This window comes from Geotrypetes seraphini, chromosome 3, assembly GCF_902459505.1.
Source record: "Geotrypetes seraphini chromosome 3, aGeoSer1.1, whole genome shotgun sequence".
Classification (NCBI taxonomy): domain Eukaryota; kingdom Metazoa; phylum Chordata; class Amphibia; order Gymnophiona; family Dermophiidae; genus Geotrypetes; species Geotrypetes seraphini.
Genome location: NC_047086.1, coordinates 316140269 through 316165078, shown reverse-complemented (window position 1 = coordinate 316165078; position 24810 = coordinate 316140269). Strand labels below are relative to the sequence as shown.

At 42.1% G+C, this 24810-nt stretch overlaps 1 protein-coding gene across 11 annotated transcripts in view; it reads left to right on the top strand.

The window, feature by feature from the left end:
• PLCB1 (phospholipase C beta 1) overlaps positions 1–24810 on the top strand; it is a 1208816-nt gene that overhangs the window by 564991 nt on the left and 619015 nt on the right. The window lies entirely within an intron of this gene.

Genomic DNA, 24810 nt, shown 5'->3' with positions numbered 1-24810 from the left:
GATTCAGCCGATGAGAGAGCTAAAAGGCCTATATTTGACACTTGATATACCATCTATCAACTAGTACCTAGACGGTTTACAATGCTAAAAAAAATTAAATTAAAACAAGATTATATATATATATATACACATATATACACACACACACATACATGCATATATACACACATACATGCATATAAACATGTTCAATGGGTAAGACATAGACAAACAAAAACAAGCGGATCAAGAGGGTGGTAAGAGTAAAATACATCGAGATAAAATAATTTTTAAAAAGGGTGGTAAGTGGGAGTGGAAAAAAACCATAGAAGGGGATGATATCGTTTCTTTAAAGAGGTTGGTATTCATTATTCCACTTAAATGGAAACTCTCCATCATTAAGCCCATACCAAAGAATAAAGAAAAAGACATAGAAAACATCTCAAGCTACAGACCAGTAGCCAACCAGCTGTGGATATCTAAACTAGTAGACAAACTACATGCCAACAGATATCAGATTTCCTGGAAAACTCATCCAATCTGGACCAAGCCCATCAGGATTCTGAAGACATCTGAGCACGGACACCATGCTAGTAGTGGTGCTGGACTCTATCCTTAAACACCAGGCAAATGGTGAAGATGTGCTGCTGGAGTTCCTAGATTTCTCAGCAATTTTTAACCTAGCCCAATATACACTGCTAAAATCACACTGCAGAGAAGTAGGCTTCAAGGGAAAAGCCATGACATGGATAGAATCATTTCTATTTAAAAGACTAACAAGAGTGGAATGGCAAGGGAAAACCAGCAACTGGAAAGAAACTGTCATAGGGGTACCACAGGGATCTGCCATGTCACCCATGCTGTTCAACATCTTCCTCCAACCACTGGAAAAATTCATCAGAAAACTGGGTGGGAATGCTACATTTATGGAGATGATATCCAATTGATCATACTGCTGAGGAGACAGGACGCGATAACTAAACACATGATCAAGATAGACCTCTGAGAAAATCTTTGGATGGTTTCAAGCAAACAGTCTACTAGCCAACAAAGAAAAGACAGAACTACTTCTCATAAACAAATGGGGATGAAACAGCCCCGACTTCCAAATAACACTATATGACAATACCATAGAACCATCCAAGAATGGGGTGAGAAAACCTAGGTGTAAGGCTGGACCCAAGCCTAGACATAACAACACAGATCCAATGCAGAGTCAAAAACGCTTATGGCAAACTCTATTGGGTTAGAGGACTGAAACCCTACCACTCCCCCCAAGCAATATCCAACGTAGTAATATTCCTGGTACTTACAATCTTTGACTACTGTAATGCAACCCTGCTAGGTTTACCAAAATACAGGATCAGATAGATCCAAACAGTAGCCGTAGCTAGGTTTTTGCTAGGTAAATCGAGTCAGAAGAGTGCCACTTCGCTACTAAAAGAGTTACACTGGCTCCTAATTAAGACTATGGTGAAATTCAAAATCGTATTGGTAACGCACAAAACTGTTCACCTCTCAGAACCACGATATGTAGCAGCCAGACTACAAAACCATACCTTTAGACATCAAATACAAAAGCACCAGAGCAAGAATGTTCTCAGAAATGGCCCCAACATGGTGGAATGCCCTACCGAAGGAATTAAAGCTAGAAAAGGACACTGGACAATTCAAGAAAGGGATAAAGACTATCCTTTTCTCAGACAATTTAATGAAATTTTGAAGTTGACAGAGAGAGGAAAATAGAACTTTTAGGGATGCATGTAAATAGATTATATTTAGTTGAAAGGGCCAATCTCCTTAGGAGGTGTGTAAATATAGTGTATTTAGCTGCAATAGTAAACCCAGGGCTCTTTTTACTAAGGTGCGCTAGCATTTTTAGCACCCCCTTAGAGTGCACTAGACGCTAACGCTTCGATAGAGCTTGAATTAGTATTTTCATCTATCGCATGGTTTTGCACGTGTTAATCTTCAGCATGCGCTAAAAATGCTAGCGCACCTTAGTAAAAGGAGCCCTTAGTATTATACGTGTATATATGTAGGACAATTGATTTGATATAAACGTGTGCATTTAAGTAGGATGATCAATGTACCAGTAACATAAGTAGGATGCTTGATTATGGCATAATCATGCTGGTATTAATAATGGAAAAAACAAAGAAGGCAACCAAGTCACATCAGGGTCTGCGTGGGGGAAGCCCACAGTGCCAAACCTGTCTCACAACTTATAAGCCAAATACAGTGTAACAAGTCAAAAGAGCATGACACACTGTATAATGTTGTAGGGCGCTCTCAGTGTGAACCCTCAGTGATAGGAGCACAGCTCCGACACTTCACTTCTGAGTCAAGGCAATAAACCTCCACCCACACACCATCATCGAGCGCCCTGTGTGTGCAAGAATCAAAGCAATCAACAATCAAGGTGAGTAAATAAAACTCAACACAACAATCAAGGTGAGTAAATAAAACTCAACACAACAGTGTTGTGTTGAGTTTTATTTACTCACCTTGATTGTTGATTGCTTTGATTCTTGCACACACAGGGCGCTCGATGATGGTGTGTGGGTGGAGGTTTATTGCCTTGACTCAGAAGTGAAGTGTCGGAGCTGTGCTCCTATCACTGAGGGTTCACACTGAGAGCGCCCTACAACATTATACAGTGTGTCATGCTCTTTTGACTTGTTACACTGTATTTGGCTTATAAGTTGTGAGACAGGTTTGGCACTGTGGGCTTCCCCCACGCAGACCCTGATGTGACTTGGTTGCCTTCTTTGTTTTTTCTAGTTTAGGATTTGTTTGGCAAATCAGGAGTGTCTTGTTGTTGTTGGGTATTAATAATGGGACAGACAGGGGAAAATGCTTGAGTACCTGACTGGGAAAATGGTACAGAAAATTGAATAAATAAATAAATAAAGCAAACTCTCTATTGTAACACCACCACAGAGCTCCATGTATTTTAGTATAGAGCCCATGTATTGTAACACCTCACAGAAGCTCTTTGTAACTCTGTATGGTAACATCTCTACAGAACCTCATGTAGCGTAACGATCAGGTTTTTTGATCGTCCAAGTAGCCATTTAGGCCACTTTATAGACTTTTTTTTTTTTTTTATTATGAGCCCATAGTGTAGTAAAATAGCTGATGGCAGACATGAATTAGATAGAGCAAGCTGAAATACAATTTAGGAAAACATTATGCATGGACTGGAGAACTAAGGGGTCCTTTTATCAAGCTGCGGTAGGGGTTTAACGCGCGTAATACCGCACATTAAACCACCTGCCATGCTAGCCACTAATGCCTGCATTGCGCAGGCGTTAGTTTTTTAGCCGGCTGCGGGGATTAGTGCGTGATGAAATGTCTGACGCGCTAACCCCGCTAGCACGGCATGATAAAAGGATCCCAAAGCCCAAAGTAGAACTCAGAAAATGCAGACTGGTCTATTTTAGCCGGTAACAGCATCAGGAGGCTGCATATTGCCCCCAATATTTGTTTTAAAAACTTTAACTGTATAGAGGATATCTAATTGCAGTTAGGTTGCAGCTTCTCTGCCGGGAAACTGAGGAGCCCTTTTACTTAAAATACAGTTTTTGCACTTACAGCACTTTAAAAGGAAAAGTTAACACACAGTGATTGCCAAAGATCTCTTCTGCAGTTATCACACTTCAATGTTCCTTAACCCCACATTATAACTGAAATTTGTACAGATGTAGCTCTTGAGGAGTCATCAACTGCACCCGTTCTAACTGCGCAAGTGAAAGTGTGTGGTAAATATCATCTTGCGAACTACAATGTGCATTCTTTGACTACTTTCTACCCAAACCCAACCAGTTCCCACTCCTAATACAGCATACAATTAACTATTACCATGGTGGCATAACAGCACATGTTACTACAATCATAAAGTAACAGTGCTGGGGAAAATCCATGCCAAGGGCTATTCCATAAAGTGTGGATTCCAGTGCCTAACTTTAGGCGCAAATGCCTGTAGAAACCTGGTAGAAATCCTGGCGTGCAAGCTGATTGTGTAATCTCAGTATTATATAACAGTGCTTCTCAAGTTGGTCCTGGAGTACCCCCTTGGCAGTCAGGTTTTCAGGATATCCACCATGGATAGGCATGAGATTGGTTTGTGTACATTGCCTCCATTGTATGCAAACATTTTTTCCATGCATATTCGGTGTAGATATCCTGAAAACCTGACTGCCAGGGGGGGGGGGGTACTCCAGGACTGACTTGGGAAACACTGTTCTATGACACTGCACCAAAATTTTGGGAATGCCTCTAAGCATGGGAATAGTTTTTTTCATCTGGGAGGGCAAAGGGTGGAGCTTGACACAATATATTTATTGGCATATATATATCTCAAAGTTACTACCCTGTGAGTTGTTGCTGCATATTTAGAGAATTAATCAAACTAGCCTCAGACACACTGACTGAATATATAATTACAAGTCAGGTACTTTTAGCCAATAGGGTAATATGTCTTTAATCATTGGCTCCTCTTACATGTTGGGTGAGAAATGTTTACTGAATTTCCCACCCAACATGTCAGAGGAGCCTGACTTGTAATTATATATTCAGTCAGTGTGTCTGAGGCTGGTTTGATTAATTCTTTATATATGCAGTGACAGATCACAGGGTAGTGACTTTTTGTCTATTATATACATAAAAAGTAAACATTTGACAACAAATTTCTTTACAATTTGTTGCTAATACATATATCTCATACATATTCATTATGGTTATTCAAGACACCCGCACAGAAACACCCACACTGAATATGAACATAAGAATTGCTGCTGCTGGGTCAGACCAGTGGTCCATCGTGCCTAGCAGTCAGCTCATGCGGCGGCCCTTAAGTCAAAGACCAGTGCCCTAATTGAGTCTAGCCTTACCTGCGTACCTTCTAGTTCAGCATGAACTTGTCTAACTTTGTTTTGAATCCCTGGAGGGTGTTTTCCCCTACAGCAGCCTCCGGAAGAGCATTCCAGATTTCTACCACTCACTGGGTAAAGAAGAACTTCCTTAAGTTTGCACAGAATCTATCCCCTTTTAACTTTAGATAGTGCCCTCTCGTTCTCTCTACCTTGGAGAGGGTGAACAACCTGTCTTTATCTACTAATTCTATTCCCTTCATTATCTTGAATGTTTAGATCATGTCCCCTCTTTTCAAGGGAGATGAGGCCAGTTTCTCTAATCTCTCACTGTACGGCAACTCCTCCAGCCCCTTAACCATTTTTGTCACTCTTCTCTGGACCCTTTCGAGTAGTACTGCATCCTTCTTCATGTACGATGACTAGTGCTGGATGCAGTATTCCAGGTGGGGGTGTACCATGGCCCGGTACAGTGGCATAATAACCTTCTCCAATCTGTTTATGATCCCCTTCTTAATCTTTCCTAGCATTCTGTTTGCCCTTTTTGCCGCCGCTGCACATTGCGCAGACAGCTTCATTTACTAGTCTACCAGCATTTCAAAATTATGAAGATATATATATACTAGTGTTTGAGCCCTTTACATTAACAGGTGCTAGAATAGATGTCTGTCTGTCTGTCTTTCTTTCTTTCTTTCTTTCTTTCTATCTCTCTCCCTTCCCCTGTCTCTTTCTTCCTTTCTTTCTCTCTCCCTTCCCCTATCTCTTTCTTCCTTTCTTTCTGTCTCTCTCCCTCTCGCTGTCTATCTTTCTTTATTTCTTTCTATCTCTCTCCCTGCCCCATCTGTCTTTCTTTCTGTCTCCCTTCCCCGTCTATCTTTTTTTCTTTCTTTCTGCCTCCCTGCCCTGTCTATTTTTCTTTCCTTCTCTCTCCCTGCCCCGACTATCTTTTTTTCTTTCTTGTTCTCTCTCTCCATGCCCCCTGTCTCTTTCTTCCTTTCTTTCTGTCTCTCTCCCTCCCGCTGTCTATCTTTCTTTCTGTCTCTCTCCCTCCTGCTGTCTTTTTTTCTTTCTATCTTTCTCTCTCCCTGCCCCATCTATCTTTTTTTCTTTCTGTCTCTCTGGCCCGTCTATCTTTTTTCTTTCTTTCTGTCTCTCTCCCGGCCCTGTCTATCTTTTTTTCTTTCTTTCTTTTTCTCTCTCTCCCTGCCCCCTGTCTCTTTCTACCTTTCTTTCTGTCTCTCTCCCTCCAGCTGTCTATCTTTTTTCTGTCTCTCTCCTTGCCCAGACCCTCATGAAGCCGCGTTCCAGCTGTGCCAGCTAAGAGATCCCTTGCCCTTTCTTCAATCCAGCTGTGGCCAGCTGCTCGCACACACCTGTCCAGTTACACAATGGGCAAACATGACCCGTCTCCCCTCCAGACCCCATTCACTTACCCTTGGTGCTGGATCGCCACCTGATGCTACTCTGCAGAAAGCTCGCGAACTGCTGGGCCACGGCAAGCTGAACCGAGCCCCAGCACGCACTTATGCACTCCTCTGCGCTTTCACTTTCTCCAGGGCGGGGTGTGTGTGAAGGCTCCTTTAGCCCTCGCTCGCCAAGGTGATGGTGGCCCAACCCATCCATGTACTCTCTCTCTCCTACCTGCTTACCTAGCTGGGGTCCTCTCACATTCCCGCTGTCTTCTAACTCATTCCCGGGACCCTCTTTTGCTTTTCTCGGCCCTGCTCTCCCCTCTTCCCGGACTGCTGCCTCATCTTTTCATTGCTTCCAGGAGCCCCCAAGGGATCACTGCGGAGCCGCGATTAAACCTCCTGCCTGCCCTGGGATCGCAGCAGAGCCACAACCCTACCTGCTGTTCTCCCCCCACCTGGAAGTTCTCAGACCATGACCCCAAGGCCGGGAACACCCCTCATGCTTCCACCCAGGGCAGTCAGCCATCCCCCCCCCTTGGTAGGCCCGGTATGCACTGGCTCCGGCCTTGCAGTGTTACCGAGGGAGGGCGATGCTGAATCCATCGCAGGCAGAATTCTACTCTACTGTGCATGCGAAGGCACGGAAGCACGAAGACACGGAGGCATGGAGTTTAAAGTGTGCATGCACTCTAAGGGTTTTATTATGATATATACATACATACTTTTTTTTTTTTTTTTACTGAAATGAGCCAGCACCTTAGGAAATTTCTCTCATCATATCCCCTTCTCATATCTGCTGCCTGAGATGAGGAATGGGATGAAACCCCCACCAAAGACACCCAAAAGAGAGGGCCACCCTGAAAACTGATGTGAGGAGTCTCCCATCACAGTGTGAGCATATTTTACAAGAACACCTATGCAAGTAGGCATTTTTATAGAAAATGCAAGTCTGCACCTACATTTAGGTATACCCATTTATGCCAGGTCTACTGCGGCATTTACATGTTTAAATTACAGCAAGCTGTAGACTAACCCCATATTCTCTAAAAGGTACCTTAAATTGTGTGTGCAAATTGATGTGCAAAGCCAATTTCACATATAACTTAATTGGCTTAATTGACACCAGTAATTGGCAATTAAACCTAGTAATCAATGTTAATTGGCACAAATTAAAAGTTACGCGCACAGCTTGGAAAATGCAATGTTATAAAAAGTATATGCCAGTTGCAATGTGTGGATTTGAAAAGGGGTCGTGGCCAGGGGCAGATTGCAGGCATTCATATAAGTTATGTGCATTAGTATAAAATACACCCAATCCACGTACAACTAAGGTGCAGACAGTCCTGATTTTAGCTGGCATAAATGGGTGCACCTAAAAGTTATGCAATGCACAGTTGCTTAGTGCAATTCTATAAAAGGTACATGTGCCTTGTAGAATCGTGCTAAGCGCTGAATTTTTAGGCACCATATATACCAGTGTTCCCTCTAAGGTGAGCGCATGAGCGATCGCTCACTATTTTCAGTGGCATCGCTCATACGCTTTCCCCTGTCGCTCACTCGAGGGGAGAGGAAGCGGCGGCGGCCTGTATTTTAAAAAGTTAAAAGATGCAGCGGCGGCTCCTCTCAAGATCCCCGACTGCATCGGACTTCCGACGCAGGTGGGGATTCGTGAGAGGAGCCGCTGCCACGTCTTCAGTTTCCTACCAAGGGGGGGGGGAGGGGGGCGGTCCGCCCCGGCTGTGCACCCGCCCTAAGGCTACAGTCGGAGAGGAAGTTCGGGCCAGCCAATCGCTGCCTGGCTGGGCGGAACTTCCTCTCCGACGGCAGAATTGATGTTGGGGGAATGCTGGTTGGCCCTGTGGGAAGCAGAGAGAGCTTGGGGCAGCTGCGGCGGTGGCTTTGGGGCCTGTTTCCCCCGATGGTGGCAGCAGTGGCTTTGTGGAGGGTAGGGAGAAAGAAAGGGGGCAGGCAGGGAGACAGAAGGGAAACAGAAAAAAAGAAAGGGGGCATTAAGAGGAAAAAAAAGAAAGAAAGGGCAAGGAGAGAGGAAGAAAAAGTTAGGGGAGGGAATGAGGTCTGGAGGAGAGGAAACATACAGGCTGAAAGAAGGGAAGAAAGATTGGATGCACAGTCAGAAGATGAAAGTGCAACCAGAGACTCATGAAATCACCAGACAAGGTAAGAAAAATGATTTTATTTTAAATTTAGTGATCAAAATGTGTCTGAATTTATATATGCTGTCTATATTTTGCACTATGGCCCCCTTTTACTAAATCGCAATAGTGTTTTTTAGCGCAGGGATCCTATGAGCGTCGAGAGCAGCGCTGGGCATTTAGCGCAGTTCCCTGCGCTAAAAACAGCTATTGTGGTTTAATAAAAAGGATGGGGGGTATATTTGTCCATTTTTGTATGGTTGTTACTGAGGTGACTGCATAGAGTCATCTGCCTTGACCTCTTTAAAAAACCCAGAATAGGAATGATAATTAACTTTTTCTCAGCGTATAGTGTGCTTTGTGTTTTTTAATTTTATTTTTGGTAGATCATTTTGACTTGGTCATTTTAAAGTAGCTCGCAAGCCCAAAGAGTTTGGGCACCTCTGAGCTAGAGCGTTGAAACTGTGTATTTCCATTTTATCCCCCCTTTTACAAAACTGTGGAGCGTTTTTTAGCGCCAGCCGTGGTGGTAGCAGCTCTGATGCTCAGAATTCTATGAGCGTCAGGGCTGTTACCACTGTGGCTAAAATCCACACTATAGTTTTGTAAAAGGGTGCGGGGTTAGTTTGTGATGACATATTCCATACTAGGCGAAGGTGTTTTCTGTATTCTGTGTGTTCGAAAGACATGGTTTTCTCTTAGGATTGACGGTGTAGGATTGATCTGTGCTGGTCTGGCTTGTTTAGTTTTACAATGGGTGTATTGATGTACTGCTCACTGCAATATGTAAGATGCTGCCTTTTCCTAGGTACTCATGTGTGACGTGTGGTTTGTTACTAAAAATCATGTTTTTCTTACAGATGGGGGGGGGGGTACCAAAAAATGATGGGCCCCGGGTGTTACATATGCTAGGTACGCCACTGTATGTAAAGATACCAGAAAGCTGGCGTAGCAAAAACTTTAAGTAAATTGTTATTCTTCTAAGCTTTGAGTATTTAACCCTCCCACAATCTCACGGGCACTCGTTTCAAGTTTATTGAGATTTTGATTTAAACGCAATATCAAATATTTTCAATGCATATAACAAAAATAAATTTGGGGAAATAAATAAAACCATTTGAACAATAAACATACAAACATATCCATAGATGATTAAAATTACATAAGGAGTACAAGGATAAACTACATTTGTTTAAAAATGCATCCTCCGCGCCTGCTCATAAATTTGTGGAGTATGTAACTTGTCGCTCATGCATATTTTTTTTGCACACACCTCATCAATTCTTAGAGGGAACATTGGCCCTAACCTCCAAATTCTAAAAGTCTGCCTAAAGTTAGGTGCCTACATTGGCACGCCTAGCCAATATAGGCACTTGACATAATTAATAGGCTTAATTGGCACCAATAATTGGCAATTAACTTGTAATTGACACTAATTGGACTTAATTGAAAGTGATGAGCAATTCTATAAAAAGTGATGTGCAATTCTATAAAAAGTATGAGAACGAACTTCTGAAAACAAGCCAACATGATTTCTGCAAGGGGAGATCGTACCTAACTAACTTATTGCACTTCTTCGAAGGAATTAACAAACGGATGGACAGAGGAGACCCCATAGACATCATATACCTGGATTTCCAAAAAGCTTTTGACAAGGTGCCTCACGAGCGTCTACTCCGGAAACTGAAGAACCATGGGGTGGACGGAGATGTACATAGATGGATCAGAAACTGGTTGGCGGGTAGGAAACAGAGGGTAGGGGTGAAGAGCTACTACACGGAATGGAGGAGGGTCACGAGTGGTGTTCCGCAGGGCTTGGTGCTCGGGCCGCTGCTATTTAATATATTCATAAATGATCTAGAAACAGGCACGAAGTGTGAGATAATAAAATTTGTGGACCACACCAAACTATTTAGTGGAGCTCGGACTAAAGAGGAATTGCAAAGGGACTTGCGCAAACTAGGGGAATGGGCGACGAGATGGCAGATGAAGTTAAACTTTGAGAAATGTAAAGTATTGCATCTGGGAAGCAGAAACCCGAGGTACAACTATACAATGGGAGGGATGTTAGTGAACGAGAGTACCCAAGAAAGGGACTTGGGGGTAATGGTGGACATGACAATGAAGCCGACGGCACAGTGCGCAGCGGCCGCTAAGCGAGCGAATAGAATGCTAAGTACTATCAAGAAAGGTATTACAACCAGAACAAAATAAGTTATCCTACTGTTGTATCGAGCGATGGTGAACCCACATCTGGAGTACTGCGTCCAATATTGGTCGCCGTACCTTAAGAAGGATATGGCGTTACTTGAGAGGGTTCAGAGGAGAGTGACACATCTGATAAAAGGGATGGAAAACCTTTTATACGCTGAGAGATTGGAGAAACTGGGTCTCTTTTCCCTGGAGAAGAGGAGACTTAGAGGGGATATGATAGAGACTTATAAGATCATGAGGGGCATAGAGAGAGTAGAGAGGGACAGATTCTTCAAACTTTCAAAAAATAAAAGAACAAGAGGGCATTCGGAAAAACTGAAAGGGGACAGACTCAAAACAAATGCTAGGAAGTTCTTCTTTACCCAGCGTGTGGTGGACACCTGGAATGCGCTTCCAGAGGACGTAATAGGGCAGAGTACGGTATTGGGGTTTAAGAAAGGATTGGACAATTTCCTGCTGGAAAGGGTGATAGAAGGGTATAAATAGAGGGTCACTGCACAGGTCCTGGACCTGTTGGGGCCGCCGCGTGAGCGGGCTGCTGGGCACAATGGACCTCAGGCCTGACCCAGCAGAGGCATTGCTTATGTTCTTGTGTTCTTAGTCTAAAGCGGGCATGGTTAGGGGTGGATTGTGGATAGGGTTACAAGACGTCCGGGAAAACCCAGACATGTCTGGGCACCCAGAGGGATTTGCAATACCTGGCAGTTTGTCCGGGTTATGGAAGTCCTGAGCTCAGAGGCCGGATTTGGAAGCCTTTGCACATGTGGAACTGTCACCATGGTAATGCCATCTGCATGCATGCGTATGATGTCATTGTGTCAACGTCTGCACATGTGTGAAGGCTTCCAAATCTGGCCTTTGAGTTCAGGGAGGTTTGTGTGGGGGCGGGGCTGGGAAAATTTTGAAAAAATGTCTAGTCTGAGCATTGTAAATTAGTCCTATATTAAGCAGTGTGATTGTACCAGTAGATCTTTTACAGTGGTCTGACTTAAAATGTCGTCATCATTAGATGCTACGAGCCAAATAATCATTCAAAATCACTTTAAAATAAACATAGTAAAGCAGACATTCCTATAATTAGAGTTTGCAATGATCACTTTAAATACTCCATAAAAATGACTCATGCGTTAAATCCTGTCATCGTAAGCTTTCAACAACCATGTGAAAAATACATTAACGTAATGTATCTGTGACATAGGTGTAGTGTGCCTGCTTTGTTTGGCGGATGGTGAAGGAAAGGGCTAAGAGCTGAGGTTTGTGGTGGTGGGGAAAATTTCCCCCTCCCTTAGCATTCTCTCTATTCTCTGTTACTCATGTCCCACCCCTCCTTCCAGGCCTGCTACCACCAGCCTCAGCATCCAGCCTTTCAGTTGTAACTGCCACAGCATCAGTGGCATAGCAAGGGTGAGAGGCACCCGGAGCACTGGTGCCCCTTCCCTGCCCTTTTCTCTGCCCCCACCTCTATCTGCTCCGTCCCTGCCCCTCCTGCTGCTCACATCTCTTCCCCATAGCTCTTTAATGTGTCCTCCTGCTGATCTTCAGTTGGGAGAGGGTGGTGTCGGGGGTTCGGGAGGGTTGGCTGCAGAAGGGAGTGGGCATCCCTCCTGCTGATCTTCAACTGGGGAGGGGTCAGTTCGGGGGTGTCAAGGGTTCGGTAGGGCAGGGGCGGTAGCAGAAGGGAGTGTGCATCCCTCCTATCAATCACAATGTCAGTGGGAGGGAGGGACCATCATCAAGGACGGAGAAGAGGACGGGTACCGAAGCCCCGGTCGGACTGTCCCCTGCCCCCCTCCTTACTATACCACTTTGCACATGAATTTTGAGATAAACACAGCTTTGTGTGGATGCCCAGATATGACTGGAAGTGCAGACACACATTGGTGCTATTCTTCCGTGCCTTAACATATAAGCATTTCAAAAATCATTTTCACTTGAAAATCTCATATTTAAACACAGAAGAAAGGGACCAATGTGTGCTTTCACTTTCTGTTTTGCTCAGACTCGTACACATTTGTTTCTCACTATCAGTGTTTTTAAGCTCCATGGGCTTCTTTCCACTTCTAAAAGAAAATAAAACGGTCAGTTTAAAATGAGAAATTCTGAAGAAATGCTTTCTTCAAAATATTCAATGCCATCCTCAAGCTGGTGGCAAGTTTCCGGCATTAAGGGCAGCATTTGGTTTTGTGCTGTTCTCTGAGCACAAAATGGGGTGGGGGGAATACAAAATTATCTCATTAACATCCGTTTGAGTACATTTAATTATACTGTGTGGCCATCTTTGGCACGCACATTGTTCCCATGCTAGAGCCCTTTGAACATTCTCCACATATTAATGTGCATGCTACCGTGTTTCTCCGAAAATAAGACAGGGTCTTATATTATTTTGTGCTCAAAAAAACGCACTAGGGCTTATTTTTGGGAAATGTCTTATTTCGGGGAAACATGGTATCTACCCTTGACACTTGCCATGTTATACCTATCCCTCCTTCCCATCCCTTTGTACACCGGAACCCCACTGACCCTTCCACTGTGTTATACTTATCCCTCCCTCCCATCCCTTTGTGCACCGGAACCCCCGCCGACCGCCTTACATACCTCTGAAGCCTCAAAAACGGTGGCAGCGCTCTGAACAGGCTGCTTCGCGGCTTTCCCCACTGGGGCCTTCCCTCTGCTGCATCATTGGTCATCAGTGACGATGAAGAATGTAAATTAGAAAACGAATAATGTAAATTAAAGAGCTAAGGCTGGTACTGGACAGACTTGCATGGTTTGTGTCCCATATGTGATGATTTGGTGTAGGATTGGGCTGGGGAGGGCATCGATGGGAACTCCATTAACTTGGAACATGAGGATGTTATTGGCTAGACTTTATGGTAGATATCCTGCAAAAAGGATGGTTGGATAGGCTGGAGTGAGCTTGGACAGCAACTTAAGCATTTTGGAACCTAGGACAATACCAGGTGGACTTTACAGTCTATGACCCAAAAATATCAAAGAAGAGAGAAGTGAATTTAATAATGTATTTTTAATGAGTATAATTAATTTGGCAGACTGGATGGCCCATAAAGTCTTTATCTGTTGTCATTTTCTATGCTGCTATGTACTGTATAGCCATTATTTTTAATTTAATTTAATTCTTATATACCGCTAATACCGTGAGATTCTAAGCGGTTTACAAAAATGATACATTAAAGATACAATAAAATAAATAAAGATAGGTACTTGGAAGTTCCCTTACTGTCCCGAAGGCTCATAATCTAGCTAAAGTACCTGAGAAAACAATTTATGAATAATAAAGATATAAAATATAAAGACAGATGTAGAGATAGAGATAGATATGAATATTCCAACAAGTATTAAATAAATAAAATTAAGTTAGAATTAAAAAATAATAAGTAAAATAAATAAAAATAGAGATAAAAAATAATAATGAAGAAAATATAACATAAAATATATTCCAAAAAGCATTAGTTCCTACAGTATCCAAAAAGTGGCTACTTCAAAGGGAAAGCTGTCTTGTAATTTTAACATTGTTTTATAACGGTTTTATGGTGATAAGTTCTCAGAAGTTACAGCTGAACTGAAAATAGATTGAAGACAAAACATTACAGTACTTGAAATAAAGTGTGGTATGTCTTCTAGTTCTCTTCTTGTGGTGATTAGAATTGTATAAATAGAAGTTACTTCTCCTAAATCTTAGCGAGAAGCTATTTCAGAAATTACTATTTTGATTATCAAATCAAATCTTACTATATATAATATAATTTTTTCAAGAGTTTGCAGAATAGTTTTCTTTTAACGTTCCTACAAATCAAATGGACATGAATTTGCTGAAATGGCCCATTTTTGTGAGCAATATTGCTGAAAGGCTGTCAGGTAAGATTTGCCTCTTTGCGGATGATACCAAAATCTGCAATAAAGTGGATACCCCTGATGGTGTGAATAACACAAGGAAGGACCTAACAAAACTTGAAGAATGGCTTGAAATTTGTCAGTTAAGATTTAATGCTAAGAAATGCAAGGTCATGCTTTGGGCTGCAAAATCTCAAGGGGATGGTGCAGTTTATGGTGTGAACAACTTTTGTGCACGAAAGAGGAGCGGACTTGGGTGTGATGAACTGAAGGTAGACAAACAGGTTGAAAAGGCTAGGGTGCATAGGGAGAGGTATGGCCAGTAGGAAAAAGGAGGTATTGATGCGCCATATGAGACTCTGGTGAGACCTCATTTAAAATATTGTGTACAAATTTAGAGACTGTACCTTCAAACAGATATAAACAGGATTGAGTCAGTCCAGAGGAAGGCTACTAAAATTGCTGCTGGCCTTCATCATAAGATGTGTTGGGACAAACTCAAAGATCTCAATATGTATACTTTGGAGGAAAGGCGGGAGAGAGGAGATCTGATAGACATTTAAATACCTATATGGCATAAATGCATATGAGGCAAATCTATTTCATTTGAAAGGAAGCTCTGGAGTGAGAGGGCATAGGATGAAGTTAAAAGGAATAATCCAAGAAAATACTTTTTTTTACCGAAAGGGTGGTATATGCATGGAATAGTCTCGCAGTAGAGGTGGGGGAGACAAAGACTGTCTGCGTTCAAAAAAGCATGGGGCAGGCAGGTGGGATCTCGTAGGGAGAGAAGGAGATAGTGGATGCTGCGGATTGTCCATTTGGACTTTATCTGCCTTCATGCTTCTATGCTACGTTCATATGGAAAATATTTTAATCTGATTTTTACAAGAAAGTTAAACACAGTCTATACAAAGCTTAGGTACTCTAATTCTGTACTTCACTGATCTGCCTGCCTCAATTTTGTGCTTATAGAGATTCCTCTCCTCTTCCTTCCCCATCACATTCATCCCTTTTCCAAGTAGGCATGGAAAGAGAAAGTGATAGTTAAACAGAATACCACAGCATTATTAAACAGATGAACATTTACAATAAATTAAGGGCATCTTTTACAAAGGTGCGTTAGCGTTTTTAGCACACGCACCGGATTAGCGCACGCTAGCCGAAAAACTACCGCCTGCTCAAGAGGAGGTGGTAGCGGCTAGCACACGCGGCATTGTAACGCACGCTATTCTACGCACCTTTGTAATAGGAGCCCTAAGTATTGCTTTTACAAAGCAGTGTTAGCCAGCCAATGCTCCAATGATATCATAATCGCGACATTGGAGCACATAAGATAGCTGCTGAAATGCATTGACTTTTTTAGAAAGATATTTATTAGAAAGATTTATTGCATTACAAAGGGGATATTTCAAGAAATTTCAGAATGTGTGGAAACCATTAACAAAATATTGTACGGATAGTTGATAATATTTCCCTTACATTTATCAGTTCAATTGGGTAGGGTGGGGGATAATTTATTAACGTATTTATATGATAATGAATATATGGTAGGGTGGGGTGAGAGGCGGGAGGGTTAAGAATTTATATATCTTACAAATGATAGATTGAAAGTGATGTATTTATGGTTAATGTGATTTAATATATATATACACTTAATGCAATTTTGAAAACGAATAAAGAATCTAAAGAAAAAAAGAAAGATGTGAAGTTTGTTAGACTTCTGAAATTTGGCTTTTAAAGGAAGGGACCTTTGACTGTTGTGCATATAAGCTTGATGCCAGCAATGCTTGGCTATTGGTTTGGTGCTTTGATGCATTTGCCACAGGAGAATCGCTACCGTGGCATTATAATATATTTGAATTATTGTTTTGGGGCTTATTGGATTATTTTATGTATAAAATTTAAGCTCTGTGTGACACTAGAGGGAAGCTTGCTGTTTCAATGTACCTCTCTATGTATGTGTATTTTTTTTTTAATGGACTTTCAGTCACAATCATTTTAAGCACTTTTTATAGAACATTCTGCCCACTTTTAAATGATTTTTTTTTTAAAAAAGCACTCACCTACCTCATCTCAGGCATATGTTATTGTTTTATTAAATTCTTGCTTTTAACCTTTTTACAGTCTATCAAATACATGAAGCATTTTCTACAGAATACATCAATTCTTTTAAGATAGTACTATTCATGTACTCTGAATATTACAGTTAGAGATGTTGAATTTGCCTCTGTTGCCTTTTTCAGCTTCTCCTGTGGCACTTTATCTATTAACTTTCTTTTTCAATTTTTCACCACAATATCTCATCTATTCCTCAGCTAGCTTCTAATTCACCACTTTTGTTCTTAACTTTAGATTGTTCAGTTCATTTACAATCCTCCTATGTAGCACAATTTCTAAAGCTGTTCTGAAACTCAATTATACCACAACCCACTCCTAATTCTCTGGTCATTCAGTTGAATACATCAATCACAATTGTCTGATATAATCTTCTTGTGATAAAATGATTCCGCCTCAGATCCTGCCATTTGATTCAAGATGCTTCACTGTTAATTCCTTCAGATGAATATCCATGAATTTTTCTACACCAAAGTCAGATTAATTGACCTGTAATTTCCAGCGTCATCTTTGTCAACATTCCACCACTTTATTATTTATTTATTTGTTTTCTATTTATTATGTAACAGTGATATTCAGCATAATAAATGCATGAATTTATTCCTGCTGTTTCTATTGTTTCTATGCCTGTGTGCTTATGGCTTATGGAGCTCCTGTCTGTCATGGGTGCTCAGCCAATGAAAACAGGCTGCCTGGCGCTTGTGCCTGGATCTTGTTCCTTAGAAACATGATGACAGATAAAGGCCAAATGGCCCATCCAGTCGCTCATCCACTATCTTCTCCTTTCCCTACGAGATCCCACGCTTTCTTGAATTCAGATAGTCTTTGTCTCCACCACCTCTACTGGGAGACAATTCTCCTGCATCTACCACCCTTTCTGTAAAAAAGTATTTTCTTAGATTACTCCTGAATCTATCACCTCTTTTTTTTTTAATTCTTTATTCATTTTTATAACTTACATCAAGTGCATCAAAAAGTATCAATCATTTTAACTTAAATATATCACTTGAAATTCTACAATTCTTCATATTAAATAGAATTATGCCTTTCCCTCCCATCCTTTCAACATCTCATAACGCTTATACCATATAATAAAATCCCCCCTCCCCCACCCCATTCTTTCATTTGTATAAATCAGGGAAAATAATACTTATTAATTGCAATAATTTGTTAATGACCCTCACACATCTTGAAATTTATTAAAATTTCCTTTCTGAATAGCTAATGTTCTTTCCATTTTATAAATATGACACACTGAATTCCACCAAAAACTGCAATTTAATCTATTCCAATTTTTCCAATTGCATGTTATTTGTTGTATGGCAACTCCTGTTAAAATAAGTAAGAGTTTATTATTTTTGGATGATATTTGGCTCTTAGCCCTCATAGATATTCCAAATAGTACTGTATCATATGATAATGCCACACAATTTTCTAATAAACTATTCATTTGGCCCCAAATTGATTTCCAAAAATCCATAATAAATGGACAATAGAATAATAAATGGTCTAAAGTCCCTGCTTCAAGATGGCAATGCCAACATCTATCAGACTTAGAGAAATCTAATTTATGTAAACGAACATTCCATGCCCATTATAACATCCAGTGATGTAATAAAGGGGGGTGCAGGCGAGGGGTGGGGGGCAGTCCACCCTGGGCGCAGTCTGTGTAAGGGGCACCGGCACATGTCCTTCTCCTCATCTCCGCTCCTTCCCAACCCCCACCACGTGCGTGCACCCCTTCCCTTTTCTCGTCCCTCTTTAATGTTCCCTGCACGAGCAGCATTGCAAACTTAACGTCATCCCATGCCCATTTTAAGCACTCTTAGGGCTCCTTTTATGAAGCCGCGTTAGCGGTTTTAGCGCATGCAGCTTTTTAGCGCGCACTAAACCTGTGCTACACGGCTAGAACTAACGCCAGCTCAATGCTGGCGTTAGCGTGTAGCACAGCCAGAAGTTTAGTGCGCGCTAGTACACACGTTAAACTGCTAACGCGGCTTCATAAAAGGAGCCCTTAGAGCTATTATTTTTTAAAATTTAATTTATTATCCGCTTAATAATCTAAGCGGCTTACATTAAAAACATTCGTAATCATAAAATGGACAAGAAACAATTGTCTAAACAATAACAATGGAGTTATTACAAGAAAGTCCTCTCTTAAGCTGTTCCTATACATTATCATTTCCGTTTTATCTGAATGCAGAAAATCATCATTTCAGCCAAATGCATGAACAAAAAACAAAAGTGTTTTATGTAATTTCCTAAATTGTTAAAAAAAGGCTAAAGCACAAGACAAAATCCAACTGGATATAATGGAGAAATTCTTTAAGGATCTCAAGCGCTCATAGCTAAAAGCCTAATGTATCTTACAAGCTGATAACCATAGGGTGAGCAATCATTGGTCCTTTTAAGTTCTCTAATTTACTTTATTTTTTATCAAAAACATTCTTTTTTTTCTTTTTTTGTTATTTTAGGTATTTTAAACGTGTTAGATATTCTGACTTTCGATTAGCAACCAGTACTCTTATATTCAACTATATGAGTCATAGAGTACTTAACTTGATGACGACGGAAGATCTCCGTTTCGCTCTTACTAATTTTAGAAGAGCTTCATCAGGGAAAGTGCCAACAGTAACACTATAAAATGAAACAAAGTAATACTTAAATCTTAGTTTATATAATAAATAATTAATTAATTTTTAAATGCTTGCATTAATGAACGCTCTAAGACGGTACTTTCGGTCATACTTTAGGATGTTCAACCTTATCCAAAAACTTTTTTTAGATGAACTATTCAGACAGTTAAGAAGCATAATTTATAAACAACTACTTTCAGAGCAATGACATTGATATCAGTCTTGCAAAAACGAAGAGAGTATTAAATTTTCTACTTCAATTTTTAAACCTTAAGCTAGCTTAAGAGAGGACTTTGTTTCATTTTATAGCTAAGATAAGAAAGTTTCCAAGCACCTAATAATAGATACAGTGTGAACGTCGAAGAGTAATTGGCGGTATACAAATAAAAATAGTATTGCATTGTATTGTATTCTAGAGGCATGATATTTATTCTTGAGGGTTGTTTCTGGTGGCAGCAGTGATTTAAGCTCCTGCTTTGCTTGTCAAAATTGTCTTTAGTACTCTCTGGCCTCTGACCTTCCATCTTTACCTTTCCATCTTTTTATTTTCCTATCAACCCTGCCACAGTTTTGCAGTGCTGAGAATCAGCCTGCCTGTACCCCTATAGGAGGGCATACAAAGGCGCTTGTTTTTCGAACAAAGATTCAGGACTTCCTGGGCCCAGAGCCAGAACTAACCAATTTGCTGCCTAGCACTGTGTGGTCCAAAACAGGCCTACATGAAAAACACACCCATGATCGGCCCCCTAACATAAGAACATAAGAACATAAGAAGCGCCATCTCCGGATCAGACCTTCGGTCCATCAAGTCCGGCGATCCGCACACGCGGAGGCCCTGCTAGGTATACACCTGGCTTATTTTATAGCCAACCATATCTTTATATGCCTCTCTCAAGGAGATATGCATCTAGTTTGCTTTTGAAGCCTAGGACTGTCGATTCCGCAATAATCTCCCCTGGGAGAGTATTCCAGATGTCAACCACTCTCTGTGTGAAGCAGAACTTCCTGATATTAGTCCCGAACTTGCCCCCCCTTAGCTTCATTTCATGTCCTCTTGTCCGTGTCAAATTGGACAATGTAAATAGTTTTTTCTGCTCTATTTTGTCGATTCCTTTCAGTATTTTGAAGGTTTCGATCATATCCCCACGCAGTCTCCTTTTCTCAAGGGAGAACAATCCCAGTGTTTTAAGTCGATCCTCATATTCCAGTTTCTCCATACCCTTCACTAGTTTAGTTGCTCGTCTCTGCACCCTCTCCAGCAGTTTTATATCCTTCTTTAAGTAGGGAGACCAATGTTGGACGCAGTATTCCAAGTGGGGTCTGACCATTGCCCTATAAAGCTGCATTATAACTTTCTCCGATCTACTCGAGATTCCTTTCTTTATCATGCCCAACATTCTATTTGCCTTATTTGCCGCTGCCGCGCATTGTGCCGACGGCTTCAGGGTCCTATCTATCAGTACACCCAGATCCCTTTCTTGTTCACTTTTTCCCAGAGTTGCACCTGACATTCTGTACTCGTATTCCTTATTTTTACTGCCTAAATGCATTACCTTGCATTTCTCCACGTTGAACTTCATCTGCCATTTCTCCGCCCATTTTTCTAACCGACACAAGTCGCTCTGGAGTTCCTCACTGTCCTCCTGCGATCTGATTGCCCGGCAGAGTTTTGTGTCGTCTGCAAACTTGATGATCTCACTGGATGTTCCGTTTTCCAGGTCATTGATATAAATATTAAAAAGGATCGGCCCAAGTACCGAGCCTTGGGGTACACCACTAGTCACTTTCTCCCAGTCGGAGAACTTCCCATTTATGCCCACTCTCTGCTTCCTGTTTTCCAGCCATTTGCCTATCCATCTTTGTATATCTCCCTCTATGCCATGGCTTTGTAGTTTCCTAAGAAGTCTTTTGTGTGGAACTTTGTCAAATGCTTTCTGGAAGTCCAAGTATATTATGTCCACCGGCTTTCCACTATCAATTTGCTCGTTCACGGTCTCAAAGAATTGGAGTAAATTCGTCAAACACGATTTCCCTTTCCTGAATCCATGTTGACTGGGTTTCATCAAGTCATGTGTGTCCAAGTGCTGAACTATGCTATCCTTGATCAGTGATTCAATCATCTTGCCGGGGACAGATGTAAGACTCACAGGTCTATAGTTGCCCGGTTCTCCTCTCGATCCTTTTTTGAAAATTGGCGTGACGTTCGCTTTCCTCCAGTCGTCTGGTATCTGACCAGTTCTGATTGACAGGTTTGCAAGTTTTTGCAGTAACTCTCCGATTTCGACCTTCAATTCCTTCAAGACTCTCGGGTGAATTTCATCCGGTCCAGGGGATTTGTCACTTTTAAGTTTGTCGATCTGGTAGTATATCTGATCTAAGTTCACTTCAACTGTGGTGAGGCTGTCCTTTATTTCTCCTGTAAACAGTTTCTCCACTTCAGGTATTGTTGAGGTGTCCTCCTTCGTAAAGACAGACGCAAAGAAGGAATTTAGTTTGTCTGCGATTTGTTTATCTTCCTTGATGTACCCTTTTCTTCCCATGTCGTCCAAGGGTCCCACTGCCTCTTTTGCAGGTTTTTTCCCTTTCACGTATCTAAAGAAGGGCTTGAAGTTTTTGGCCTCCCGGGCTATTTTTTCCTCATAGTCCTGTTTTGCATCCCTCACCGCCTTGTGACATTTCTTCTGTTCATCTTTATGTTTGTTCCAGGCTTCGGTTGTCTTCGTGCATTTCCATTTTTTGAAAGAGTCCTTCTTTTCTTTTATGGCTTCCTTCACCTGTATGGTAAGCCATGCTGGTTCTCCTTTGCCTTTAGATCTCCGATCTTTGGAAATCCTCGGAATGTAGAGATCTTGTGCTTCTGCAATAGTATTTTTCAATAGGCACCATGCCTGGTCTACTGTTTCAAGTTTGTCCACCATCTTCTCGAGTCGTTTTGTTACCATGGCTCTCATGCAATCGTATTTACCCTTTTTAAAGTTTAAGGTGGTGGTTAAGGTTTTGGCATGTTTCCCTTTCCCGATGTCAAGTTTAAAGTTGATTACATTGTGATCACTCGTTCCCAGTGGAACCATGACTTCTACTTCTGTTATCGGTCCGGTGAGACCATTTAGGACCAAGTCCAAGGTGGCGTCGCCTCTTGTCGGCTCTTTTACCATTTGCTCCAGGAAGCAATCCCCTAGCACCTCCAGGAACTTGGCCTCCTTGCCGCAGTTGGAGGCTCCTAGTTTCCAGTCTATTCCTGGGAAATTGAAGTCTCCCAATATAACTACATTGCCTGTCTTGCATACTTGTTTGATTTCCTCCATCATTTCTGAGTCAGTGACCTCCGCCTGTCCTGGGGGACGATAGTAAAGGCCAATTTTTGTATCTGCGCCATTGTGACCAGGAATTTTGATCCAGAGGGACTCCAGCTTCTCTTTCCTGTCTGTTGTAATCATTCCAACAGAATCTATTCCTTCCTTAACATATAGGGCAATACCTCCACCTTTCTGCCCTTCTCGATCCCTTCTATATAGTTTGTATCCCTGTAGTACTGTGTCCCATTTGTTTTCTTCATTCCACCATGTTTCTGTTATGCCAATGATATCCATGTTCTCATGTCTTGCTATCGTCTCTAGTTCTCCCATTTTGTTTCCTAGACTTCTAGCATTTGTATACATACATCTAAGTTCCCTTCGTGTTACCTTTTTGGACCTTCTACTCTTGGCTGTCCTTACAGTTTCATTTACGGTATCCTTTACTGCTCCTGTGTTATCTCCCATGTTTGCTGTGTGGTCATCCCCTCCTGTGTCTGAGTTGTCCCTTCCTGCTTGTTCTCCTTTGTTGGCTGTGAGGTCGACCTCTCTTGTGTATGAGTAGTAGTCCTTTGTTCCTACGTCGGGGCATCCTGTTGTCCGTGCCATCGACCGGTGGTCGACTGTCGGCTTTCCCCTGTCCTTCAGTTTAAAGCCTTCTCTATTGCTTTCTTCATGTTGCCTGCCAAAACTCTTGCTCCTTCCTTGTTGAGGTGTAGTCCATCCCTTCTGTAGTATTTACTTTTTCCCCAGAACGCCGTCCAGTTGCGCACGAAGTCGAAGCCTTCGTCTTCGCACCATCGTCTCATCCAGGCGTTGATCACTTGCAATTCCCCTTGTCTCTTTCCATCTGCTCTTGGTACAGGGAGGATTTCAGAGAAGGCCACCTTCACCTCCCTGATCTTCAGTTGTCTTCCGAGTGAGCGGAGCTGGCCCTTCAGCTCTTCCCTGTCATACTTCCGCCCGCTCACATCATTTGTTCCTACGTGGATAAGCACAGCGGTGTCCACTCCCCGTGCGCCATCTATGATCCTGGAGATCCTGTTGGTCACATCCTTTACTCTTGCTCCAGGCAGACAGGTGACTACTCTGTCCTCTCTTCCTCCTGCGGTGTGGCTGTCCACGTGTCGTATAATGGAGTCGCCTACGATGATCCCCATCTTCTTTATTCGGGAGTTCCTTGGGGGGCGTAGGTCCACGTCCTTGGAGTAGGGCCTGTCTTCTTCCTCCAATGATACTCTTGAAATTGTTTCCTGTTCTTTGGGTGGGGGGGACATCTTCCTGTGCTCTCACTATTCCTCCTGGTGTGCGGTTGTCTCCTACCTCGTCTTCATTTTCTTCTGTGTTTGCATGGGTGTCTTCTCTCCTCACTTGGGTTTCCTGAGTACAGTTTTCCAGCCCTGGGATCTCTACGTGGTGCTGATGGGCTTCCTCTATGAACATTTCTAGATCCTTGACCTCGTCGTTTGGGCTGTGCTCCACTAGAATCTTCTCCTGTGCTCGGATTCTGTCTTCAAGTTCCATCACTGTTCCCTCCAATAGTCTTACCTGACATTTCAAGCTATCCATCTCCATGCATCGATCGCAAATGTATGCCTGGATCCCCGAAGGGAGGTAGTCATACATATTGCAGTCGATACTGCCTACTTTCTGGAAGGTGCCATGGACTTTGTGCCTACCAAGTTAAGCACCTACCATCCAATTAATCACAGGTGTTAATTGTTAATTATTGGTGCCGCTGATCTAGTTACCATACGTTACTTGTAATGGGTAGGTGAACAGAGGCCCCAGTTCTATAAATGGTGCCTAAAATTTAGACGCTGGTCAGTGTGGCACTTAAGTGTTATTCTATAAAATTTAGGTGGACTTAAGTGCCACACTGATCAGCGCCTAAGTTTTAGGTGCCATTTATAGAACTGGGGCCTCTGTTCACCTACCCTTTACAAGTAACACATGGTAACTAGCTCAGCATTACCTGCGGAATACAGTATCCATTCTTGTCTTGTCTGAAGATATGATGTTTTGCCTTAGCTATTTAACATGGGAATTAATGTACAGAGAATGGTATGGAAAAAATATAAAAGCTGAAAGGTCTAGGAATATGGCCTCATTTAAGGATATTTGGAGCCCTTTAGAGGGTTTTGTCAAGCAGTATATGTGATTGTATGAATGTCCTGCCAGACAAATGGAAGGGAGGTATGGTGGGGGGTTGGGTAAGGATGGGCGGGTGGGTGGCTGGGGTATGGGAGGGATGGGTGGATGAAATATTGTTAAGAATC